The following is an 11,794-nucleotide window of genomic DNA, read 5'->3' as shown; positions in this document are numbered from 1 at the left end:
TGCCAGTTTCCCAAAAGTCTCTCAGGGCCAACCAGAGTAACTCTGGGGATCTGTGTCGTCTTGTTCGGTTGTTCTGCCCTGTTCGAATCCAGAGACAAGCTTAAATTCGAGCCACACAAAACTCTTCAGACCAGACCCGAAGAAAAGCTCTGTGTAAGCTCAAAAGCTGGTCTCTCTCACCAACAGAAGTTGGTCCAATAAAAGATATTACCTCACCCGCCTTGGCTCTCTAATATCCCGGGACCCACACGGCACAACTGCACTGTACACTATTAGAATCCAAGCAGTCCAGAGATGAAGAAACCAAGCTGACCACAACAGTTCCCATGGAAGTCCCTTCTTCATGGGGGTGGGAGGGAGGGGGAATGTACTTTGATCCTTGGTCTCGCACAATGGTTCATTTGCATTCAATGAACAGGATTTAACATCTTCTTGCTAGAGAGCATCACTTTCCTTACACAAGGCTTTTTCCATGGTCCATCCTCACAGAGCTTTACAATGCAAATGTTTGCTGTTACATCATCACATGGGGAATAGCTGAGTGAGAACTACAAGCATCCTACAGGCATTTTACAAAACACTGGACACATTCTTAGCAATTTAACATCCAATATCTATTTTGATAATGCTAACACACAGACTGGTTTCCAGCTATGCATTTGTGTTCAGTGAGGCCGGGGGCCGTGGCATGAGCTGGCAGCTGGTCTTCCAGTGTCACACCCAGTATAGATCAAACCCATGAGCATATGATCCATTTTGTCCATCACAGCGTTAAACAATCGCCCCTCCACAGCACTAGGTGGCACTGTGCAGTCAGAGTTGTGTCATTTGGATGAAACATAAAGCTGGGATCCTGGTAGGGTGACCAGACAGCACGTGTGAAAAATCGGGACGGGGGTGGGGGGTAATAGGAGCCTATACAAGAAAAAGACCCAAAAATCAGGACTGTCCCTATAAAATCGGGACATCTGGTCACCCTAGATCCTGGCCACTTTTTCAATTTACTGTACTTTACACCAGAGGCTTAGCCTGGGTGTTCTGACCACATTGCAAATGGGGCAATTGCCTTTGAGTCCCTGAGTTCTTCCTTCGGCTTCAGTTGGCGATGGTGTTCTTCACTTTTGTGTTCTACACGGGGCTGTTTGTGAGCAGTGCTGCACCGTGGGTTCACCCGCGTGGCGGATGAGATGCCGGCTGTCTGCCGTTTGCACCCCAGCTGCAAAGTGCTTTGGGATCCTTCAGGAGAAGAGATGTTACATAAATACGAGTTATTGTAGGGAGCGCTGGCTCCCTTTTACTGTTAGAATTGGAAGGGACCTCGAAAGGTCGTCTAGTCCAGCCCTGTCCGCTGAGGCAGGACCATGTGTACCAAGAGCATCCCTGACAGGTGTTCGTCTAACCTTAAAAACTTCCAGTGTCGGGGATTGATTCTAAGTGATGTTAGATTGAGCAAGCTGCTTATTCGTCTTCTTTTTTTTAAACAGGGTTTGCATTAGATCTGAAGACAACGCAGAATGGGAGCCTTGCCAATGAGCCTTGTTCATTCACCTGCATTCTGTCTTGTAAGTTGCATGGCTTTTCTTTCTATCTTGTTGCCAAACTGAAAGGATGAGGCTGATTTTGGTACTGACGTGGCTTTTTATGCAGACTAATGCTCATGCTTGGGAAGATTTCGAGCAGGGTAGTTATTTTTGATTGGTCACTTGCTGTCAGAAGACCTTGAAAAGCTGGAATCTAAAGAGAACGCAAGCCCCAGTGATCATGTAATGATCAACAAAGAGTCCTGTGGCACCTTATAGACTACAGATGTATTGGAGCATAAGCTTTCGTGGGTGAATACCCACTTCGTCAGACGCGTGCTTATGCTCCAATACATCGGTTAGTCTATAAGGTGCCACAGGACTCTTTGTTGCTTTTTACAGATCCAGACTAACACGGCTACCCCTCTGATACTTGACACCATGTAATGATGTTCATCATGCTGAAGAAATGAAGGGATGGAAGCAGCAGAGGAATGCTGGGCTGGGATTTTCAACAGTGCTGAAGTCACCGCTGGAAGTGACTAGGACTGTGTTCCTAGATCATGTAGGGCAGGTCTACACGACAGAATTACTTCGGTGTAACTGCATCGCTCAGGGGTGTGAATAATCCACACCTGTGAGCAACGTAGTTATACCGACCTAAGCGCCCGGGTGGACAGCGCTATGTTAAAGGGAGAGCGTCTCCCACAAACATAGCTACCGCCTCTCGCAGAGTTGGATTCATTATCCGACAGGAGAGCTCTCTCCCCTCGACGTAGAGCGTCTACACTAAAGCCCTACAGCACAGCTGCATCCGTGCAGACAATTAGCGCGTGGCAGGCTTGTGCAGGATTCACACCCCAGCTTGCCGCGAACTAAATGTTCATGTAGATGAGCCCGTCGCGAGACGGGATGCAGCATGGTTACAAGCCGATATTCAAGGCAGAGCTGAAAAGGGACCTAATGGAAGGTGGGAAAGGAAAAGAAAAACGTGGTTGCGTCTCACTCTTTGAGGCTCTTTGGAGACTTTTTACAATTTAAAGGGAAACCTTCTGAACGAAGTGATGGGGTTAGTACCGAGGGCTAGCGAGGTTATGTGGGGAAAGATGAAAGGCCAGGCCCAAAGGAAAGAACAGATGATCAAGACCCAACCAAATAGGCCTGTAGGATGGTGCTCAGATGCGAGGGAGGGTGGGAATTCTCTTCCCCTTTCCCCTGCAGGCCATGGAAAAGCTACAGAGCCGTTTCGTGAAAGCTACTGTAGTCCAATGGCTGCAGTAGCCTTTCAAGCGTCCCCTCGGCTAAACCACCGACGTCACTGAAACTCGTCCGTTGGGTTTTCTCTGAGCTCCAAGGAACGTTCCAGAAGATGTGTTCTCATTGACGTGGGTCTGTGGGGACACCGTAGTTAGAGTTCAGTTCTAGCTGCCCTAAAGCAGTTCGATTGACACCATTTTACTTACAAAACAAATATTTGCTGTAAATTTTCATATCCAAGTAAACATTGAATTTCCTCAGGCTTTTCAGATGAATCTGGTAATATTGGCTGTATTCATCCTTAAGTCTCTTTTCCTCAGACCGACTTGTTATAGATTTTTAAGGCCAGAAGGGACCGTTAGATCATCTGGTCTGACCTCCTGTGTCACACAGACCAGGGGTATCCCCCAGCTACCCTCTGTCGAGCCCAATCGCTTCTGTTTGGCTAAAGCATCTTCCAGAATGGCCGTCAGGCTGGCTCTGAAGACCTCAAAAGATGGAGAACCCACCACCTCCCTTGGAAGTTTAACATTTTCACTCTAATGAGTGAATCATTCCCAGGGGCTACTGCCAACTCTGGGGGGCAGGGGGCAGAGTTAAGGCTGTGTTTCAGGAGCGCTGTGTTCCACGATCTGGAAAGGGGGGTGAGGAGTGAGGTAGCCAAATTTGCAGGTGACTTTTGGAATTATTAATAATATTTGAAATGATTAATACGGGAAACCCCCCAACCCTGATCTAACCAGAAATTCCTTTATTAAATCCAAAGGCCAAATGGGACTTACAGAATTGCTCAAAACAAGACTAAAAAGCCAAGCATTTGATCAACCGTATTGGTTGGCTCCAGCATGATCAGGCCGGGATTGACAATGAACCCTTTTAGAGTTTCCTTTTTATATCCTTTAACAAACAAGTGATGTCATTGCCAATGACTGACATCCGCTAAAAACCGACTGGAGACCATTCACCCTGATTTCCAGTCTTAATCCAGATAAGATTCACAGCCTCCTTTCTCCCCAAGGCCTTTCCTCCCCTCCTGGCTGACCAGCGGCTTTTTTCGTTGCACCTGGGCTCACATAGGAGAGAACTCTGGTGTGTAGGTGGGAAGGTCCATGTTGGCTCCTTTTAAGAGATATTCTATTTGTCTCGTTGAAAACCATCTGCCGTCACCGTTATCGGTCAGAGGCCTTTTTAGAAACCTCCCCTAATTTCGTTAGTCATTCTTTGAACCAGACGTCCTCCCTACTTCATTCCTTCTGGCCTGATAACTCATTATTTTCAAGGCCTTCCTTCTGCTTGCTAGTCGGGGGCTTTCTTTACAACACACACACACATTTCCTTAACCAAACTTAAGCCAACTTTAATTCTTCAATGTTATTCATATCCTACATTGTCAAACAATTAGGTTAGCCAGGGCTAGAGAGTTCTGTGAGGAACTTGCGAGTGACCTAACCAAGCCAGGAAATGGGCAACACAATGAAATTCAGTGTTGAAAAACACAAAGCATTGCACATTTGAGGGAAAAGATTAAATTACTCGTACACCTTACAGAGCTCTAAATTAACTGTATCCATTAAGGACGGGACCGTGGCGTCGTTGTAGACTGCTCAGTGGGCAGCAGTGGGCGGAAAAGCGAAGGAGATGCTGGGATGCGTACGGATGCACAGGAACTAGGGGTGCGTGGGTGCAGCTGGACCCCCGGGTTTCACTGTGAAAAGTTTGCTGGTGCTGTCAGGACGAAGCTAGCATCATTCCGTGAATCCTGGAGGTGTGCTGCACCCGTGTGGTACGAGCGGGAATTGCACTTTTCACATTGCTTTTGGACACACATGGTTTACAGTTTCGTTAGCTGGCTTTCAGCGTCCCCCCCCCCGCGCGCGCGCGCACACACACTATAAAAAGTGTTTCAGGGCCACTGATAGAATGGGATGGAGAATAATACCGAAAACAAACATAATGGCTTGTCTGACTCCGCCTCCCCCGGATGCCGTCTGCAGTGCTAGTTGGCCCATCTCAGAAAGGCTATTGCACAACTGGCGGGTCTGAGAAGGGCAGTGAGTGCCCAAGGGCCTGGACACATGCTCCTATGAGCGGAGATTGAAAGGACTGGGATTATGGTATTCGAAAGGAGGTGAATAAGAGGGGACGTGACAGACATATAGAATACAATGAATGGTACAAAAACAACAAGGAGTCTGGTGGCACCTTAAAGACTAACAGATTTATTTGGGCATAAGCTTTCGTGGGTAAAAACCCACTTCTTCAGATGCAATGAATGGTACAGAAGGTAGATCGGAAGCTTTTGTGCATCTCAGCAACTCTGGTCTTCCTAGCATCTTCGTCAGGCCGAGTGGACTTTGACACGTGTCCTTGTCCCACTTTCTCACAAAACACAGAAATAACTAGAGAGGATTGTTCGTACTGCTGGAGGAAACACTGGGCAATAGGATAAATGGACCCAGATGTGCTTCTGCCCCAGGGAGTGCAGCATATGGGACTGTCTGATTGTGGCACTGGAGAGAATCATGTGCCTGTTGGTTTGTATCTTGGGGCCGGTGATAGCAACTCGTTGGGGAGGGAACTGAGAGTGCACGGGAAGCCACATCCCCTTTCACAGCCTTTCCTGGATGGTACCAGGGCTCCCCTGTGGTCAGAGCTTGCCAAAGGATTCCTGCAGTTGTGAGGTGTGCAGTGGCATCCCAAGAGTGGGAACAGTCCTGTTAGTGTTCAAAGGAAAAATTGCCGGTTTCAGGAGAAGTCTCCTCCATCCCTGGCATAAGCCTGGAAGGGACGGCCTGGGTCACTGAGCCAGTCTGCTGCTGCTGTAGGCAACCCCGTCATGGGTCCCATTCAGAAACGTATCCAGCTCCATCGTCCAGCGAGTTCGGTTTACACATGTTGCTCTTACAGCTGGCAGTGCCACATCCCAGGCCTCTTCAGGGCAATCGTTTGCATTTCAGTCGGTGCCCGTGGCAGATAGAACGCTCAGCTGGAGGTCTGTTCCGAGCAAGGCCATGAAACAATGGCCAAAACCTGACTTTCCAGTAGCCTTGTAAATATGTAAGAGATGCAGCTAGTAGAAAAGAGATCGTAGGATGGTAAGTGTGATAGCTTGCAGCTGTGGCTGAGTATGTGCAGCGGGGACGTGACTGGGGCACGCGGCTGCCCAGCGCGGCGGGGACGTGACGGGGGCATTGGGGTGCCCGGCGCGGCGGGGACGTGACGGGGGCACGGGGCTGCGCGGCGGGGATGTGACGGGGGCACGCGGCTGCCCAGCGCGGCGGGACCCTTATGATACCCAGGTATAGCACAGCAGTGCCCAAACCTGGCTTCCAAGGCCACATCACGGCTTATGGGGTCGCCTCTCCTTTGCGTGTTAACTGGCACCAGCTGAAACATTCCCACCCAGGAGATCGGCTCGGCTTTGGCAGCCGAATAGAAACAGTAGCGGAGCCGGCGATGGAAACCAGCCGCCCGCAGTGTGGGGTATCAGAGCAACATGGGGGGGGAGCTTGGGGGAGGCCCTGAGGGACTCCAAGGGCCACCTGTGGCTTTTGCTCTAAGATCGGCCAGGCAGGAGGAGACCCCAAAACATTTGGCTCTATTGAGCAACGGGGGAACGTTAATCGAATGCGTCCAGCTGGGATGTGGCTTGGCAGCCAGGCTGGGCACTGCCGTGGATTTTAGGCAATAAACTTCCTCCTTTTCACCAAGCTTCTCTTCTTGTGGGAAATTGCTTCGTTCTGGCAGATCCCCGACCATCAAAAGTGGGCTTGTCTGGGATTTGAACCCGGGACCTCTCGCACCCTAAGCGAGAATCATACCCCTAGACCAACAAGCCAGCTGGGAAATGTTTCTGCCAGATGTTGTCTTGGAGGAGACCTTGGCAGTGCTGGAAACCACAAGACCATGTGGCCTCTGAGGTTCAAGCAGCGGAACGGTTCTTTCCCCAGCTCCTCGGCACACTTTACAGCACTTACAGTTTACACCGTGGGTGGCTCAGACACAATATCCCCTAGACCCTGAGTCAAGCCACTTCAAGCAAACCAGAGCCCCCACAAAACCAGTCCCTGGCTGCATAAGGGGCCCGTTGCTTGCGTCTCCCTTTAGAACGATGCTGCGTTCGCGATGGGCCATGCTGCGCGTGGGGAGCTGTGACAGAATACACCCTATGTTCACACCCTGCACACTAGTTCGCACGTCCTGGGGCCCGGGACAGCGGTGCCCAAGGCTGTAGGAAATTGGCACAGCACAGAGGGGCTCACTCACCTGCTGCCCAGCCAAGGCAGCCCGTAGCTCTGGGAGCGACCGATGTGGCTGAACTTTGGGAGGGAAGCAGTCACCCGGGCAGCTCCTTGCGGGCACAGGGGTGGAGACAGACGGGCTCCCGTGCCAGGCACCGCTAGGCATGTCCTGTGGCACTCACCTGAGCTCAGACTGTGACCAGAATGGGCTTGGACGATGATTTCACCTCCAGAGCTCTGGGCTAACCTCAGGGCGCCCTGTGCGGTGCGCCAGGTGACTAGTAAACCTGACAAGGCGTCACCGTGTGAGTGTCACTGCAAACGCTGGCCGAGGGGCATCGGTCCAGGCAGTGTCCAAGTCTCTATCTCAGGTGGCCTCGCTGGGGTGAAGCGGGTGGGCTGGAGCCCCAGAGGGTCCGTCTAGGAGGTGGTGAGGCCGAGTGGCTGACCCTGGAGGAAGAGTGAGACCCCTTGGGGGGCTGGCCCACTCCTCTAAGAGACTGTGCCAAGGCTTGGGGCGTAGCCCGATCCTGGAGACCCATGACCGCCCCATCATCAGAATCCCCTGCACCCCCAGCACCTCCTTTCCTTCCCCTGCCTCAGCCCGGGGGGAGGCAGGTTAAGTTGTGTGGGTCCAGAGGCCAGTGCAGAGAGCAAGGGAACGGGCTGCAGGGGAGAGGGTGAGGGGCTGGGTCACCGTAGGGAGGGGGAACCCGGTCACTGCAAACTCCAATTTGGTGGTGAGTTCTATACTTCGATTTAATCAATTATCAAGTGTAAACTCCCTCACGTGGGGTCACAGACAGTCCCCGGGGGTACGCCGATCTGTCTGGCCACCCCAGTGAGCTTCTCTTTGTGATAGACGGTCCCTTACATCAAAGATCACAGCAATATTCGGGTTACTCCCAGTCGCTCGCCCCAGGTCAGTGGCACCTTAGATCTCACACCAAAGACAATGCTTGTAGCCAATCCTACAGTAAATGGTCTCGAGATTTATTAATTAGGGAAAGGAAATGGGAAAGTGATTTACAAGGTTAAAGCAGGTAGATACACAAATGAGTTCTAGTCTTAAGTTTCAAAAAGTACTAGAAGCTTCTGTAATAAGTGAGCTCTGTACATCCTTTAGGGCAAACCCAGGCTAAGCAGCTGGGGATCCCTTGCTTATGCCTAGAAACCTTAGGCCCAGAGGAGTCCAAGCAGCAATGAGATCCAGTTCCTCCTTGTTAGGGGTTTTTATTCCCTTCCCCCCATGCTGCTTCGAGTTGCAAACTCAGCTGAGGGGAGGGATTCACTTACACATCTCCTCTTCATGGGGGGAGAGAGCAGAGTAAACAACACAAACTTTCGTCCTCTTTAACATTCCACTATCATCTGTCTGGCGTCGCTGGGTCTCCTCGTGGGGCAGGGCAGAACACCTTCTGCTGGAGACCAGCATTTCACACGAGTTAACGCCTCTCTCCTCTGCTGAGTTACGCGGGCACAGAGGCTCACAATGCAAACGCTCAAAGATGACCTGACAATACGGGAGACAGATGTTACAGGTGAGATTAATGCCGGCAGCAACTCACAGGCCTGCCATAACGTCTCAGCACATTCTCATCACTCTAATACCTCTGCCGCATGGGGCACGGGTCACTGCAGGTTTAAACTAGTGTAAATGGTGGATTCCCTGTAACTTGAAGCCTTTAAACCATGATTTGAGGACGTCAGAAACTCAGCCAGAGGTGAGGGGTCTGTTACAGGAGGGGGTGGGTGAGGTTCTGTGGTCTGCGAGGTGCAGGAGGTCCGACTAGATGACTATGATGGTCCCTTCTGACCTTAACGTCTATGAATCTAACACTCATTGAGCCAGACTGGTCCTAGCCATGTGTGTGTCAGTGTTCACATGAGAACGTCGGCAGGAGCTGGTACCTGGTCTGCCAGAGCACAAAAGTCTCCTTTCTCCAGCTCCGGGCTACGGCTTACCAAGCTAGGGAGACTTCAGATCTACTCTTTAGCCTTTACTATCTACTAGGCTACTGAGAAATGTTGCTTTCAACAGCCAGTTAGTCTCCCTCTCCCCACGCGGCTGCAGGTTTTGATGTAAATGACGCCTTTGGTGCGAGGATATTGACTGTGTTCCCGGTGTCAGGCCAATGCATGGGAACCCTCCTGTGCCTCTGCTGAGCACATTAATACGTAGCGTCCGTCTCAGTGTGGCTTGGGGGACATTCAGAAAAGCCACCAGCACCCTGTCTTCCTGGCTAGCTTGTTGGTCTAGAAGTATGTGTCTGGGTTTGGGAGGTGCCAGATTCAAACCCCACCCGAGCCCACAGCTTTCCTTTCCTCCCCGCTTTAAACAACGCTTCGCTCCCTTTGGGTAGGCGCGATGCTCTGCCCCTCGCCCCTCTGAATGAGATCCCGCCGGGGGCCAACACTGTCTTGTGTTCAGATCCTGGAACATCGGGCCCAAAGCTTCTCTGTCGCTTGTGCCGAATAGACGGAGACACCTGGCTAGATCAGAAACAAATGAGTACGTGCTGCTTTCTGGGTGGAAAGTTTTACAGCTGATCGGCAAGTGTTTGGTCATGGGCCTGACTTTGTTATTGCTGCGTTACAGGCGCCCCTTCCCCTCCAGCTCAGCCCCCGCCCAGGGCAGGGCATGGAATACTCATTCTCGTCAATAGCGTAGCTAGTGGGGTGCAGGGGAAGCAGCCGCTTCCCCTCAGCACATTTTCCAAAAGCGGCGCCTTAGTTAGGGGTTATCATGGCGCCAGCGAGCAGGGCTGAAATCCTGCAGGCGGGGGGGGGGGGGGGGCAACAGGAAGCGGAAAGCGGCGGCGCTAGCAATTCCCGGGTCAGCTCCGGCTCCGCGTGCTGCTGGGGGGCGGTGCCTGCCTTTCCGTGGCCTAGCCCGGGCTCCCCAGTCTGCTCGCGCTGCTGGGCATGGCCGCCTCCAGCGCGTCTCTTCTGCAGCAGTGTTTGGTCTCCCGGCTGCAGGTGAAGCCCCCCGAGCCGGGCTCTGAGGCCGAGTGGGTGGAGGTAGCGTGGGCAGCGGGCCGGCCCGCTCTGGCGCTGCGTTTGCCATCACGCCTCTCCTTCCTGGCTGCTGCTGCCTGCTGCGGGGCTGGGGCTCTCCCGGGGCTCTGCCCTGCACGCGCCCAGCACCCCCAGGGCTGCTCCTGCCTCCCCGGACTGGCCCCAGATCCCCTTCCCCGGGGGTTTGGGGTCCTGCTGCGGCTTGCGCCCCTCTGCCTCCTCCTCAGGGCAGGCAGCCCCAGGGGGTTGAGGCCATGCCACCCCTTCCCCAGCTTCCCCCTCCAGCAGCCCCCGCACCGCCCTGCCGGGCCTGTTCAGCCCTCGGCGCCACCGGGTCCTGCCCTGCCTCAAGCAACCCGCCCCTACCGTGCGGCGGCCAGGCCCGGGGGGACTGGGGGAGCCGCAGCAAAGCCCCGCCCGGAGCTGGTGCAGGAGACGAGCCTGGCTCTCAGCCCAGGCTCCGGCATCAGCCTGCAGCGGGGAGCGGAGCCACCCCCCGCTGGCTCGGCTCAGCCCAGCCCCGCTCTTAGAGGGACACGGACCCCACCTCGGCCTGGCCCGGCCCAGGGCACGTGGGGGTGTCACCTCACCCCCCTGCCTGGGGGGCCCGGCGAGGGGGGTGCTCGGCACCGTAGCAGTGCAGAGGGGAGGCCAGCGCACAGTGGACCCCATGAGGGCCGGGGGACACGGCCGGAGGAGCCAGCCAAAGGGGAGGTGTGCGGAGCGGCCGTAGGAGGAGCCAAGGGAGGACGCCTTTTTTATGTTTGCTCCCCCTGCTCTTAGACCCTGGCTACGCCACTGATTCTCGTGGGCAGCTAGCAGGCGGCGCGGCAGGGTGGGGTTGCAATGGAAAAAGCGCGTGTGTTTTAATCCAACTTCACCATTTTTCTGTCACTTGGGAATTGTAGACAAAAAGTCTCACTTACTTTCCGTACATTATTTATGTGGGGAAAGTCAGTTTGTTCCGCAAAATCTTCATCCATCCCACTGCCCATCACGGTGCTGCTACATGCTAAAAAAATTATGGGCTCGTCCGGGATTTGAACCCGGGACCTCTCGCACCCTAAGCGAGAATCATACCCCTAGACCAACGAGCCAGCTGAGCAAAGTCCCTCTTCCAGATGTTTTTAGAGATGAGCCATTGGCTGTGTTGGCACTCGGGGATCATATGACTTTCCACACACATCTGGCAGCAGGATGTTCCCTTGACTCTTTCCCCTGGCTCCTAGACACACTTGAGAGAACAATTTATGGCCTTCGCTACACTGGGATTTTCACCCCGCTGAAGCTGCCAGGATGGAAAACTCCGTTGTAGATGTGATTTGCCCGGCTACAGTTTAGCCCCTTCACAAAACTGGCGACGCTACGGCTTTGAGCTCACTAGCAGTGCTGGCAAACCAGTTCATCTCAGCTCACGGCCTTCAGAATCTGATGGTCAATTCTCCTCTTATACTTGATCTTCCGGTTCCAACATGATGCCCTCATTAAATCAGAACAAACAGCGAGCTCTCCTGTAGCTGAGTACTACTTTGTCACCGGCCCAGAGCTCTGAGATCTATTAGTCGCTTCTTTGTCTTCCTTCAGCAGCACCAGTGTGAATAACCCGGTTACAAAACACTCAAGTTGGGGAACATTCGAATGAATAAAAATGAAAGTAAAATGTCTGGGCAAGCCCAATAATCTTATTTGTAAAACATGTTAATAGGAATATAAAAAATTGCTAGACCAGGGGTCCATGTAGCTCAGGGGCCCATCTCC

The 11,794-nt window shown here is 52.9% G+C and overlaps 2 non-coding genes across 2 annotated transcripts; both read right to left on the bottom strand.

Moving 5' to 3' along the window:
• Positions 1 to 6,543: 6,543 nt before the first annotated feature.
• On the bottom strand, positions 6,544 to 6,615 carry TRNAP-AGG (transfer RNA proline (anticodon AGG)). The gene has a single exon. It is a non-coding gene; the product is annotated as a tRNA-Pro (tRNA).
• A 4,446-nt stretch (positions 6,616 to 11,061) lies between these two features.
• On the bottom strand, positions 11,062 to 11,133 carry TRNAP-AGG (transfer RNA proline (anticodon AGG)). The gene has a single exon. It is a non-coding gene; the product is annotated as a tRNA-Pro (tRNA).
• Between the last annotated feature and the right edge of the window lie 661 nt (positions 11,134 to 11,794).

This window comes from Emys orbicularis, chromosome 1 (assembly GCF_028017835.1).
Source record: "Emys orbicularis isolate rEmyOrb1 chromosome 1, rEmyOrb1.hap1, whole genome shotgun sequence".
Lineage (NCBI taxonomy): Eukaryota > Metazoa > Chordata > Testudines > Emydidae > Emys > Emys orbicularis.
This window is presented reverse-complemented; position numbering and strand designations above follow the sequence as displayed.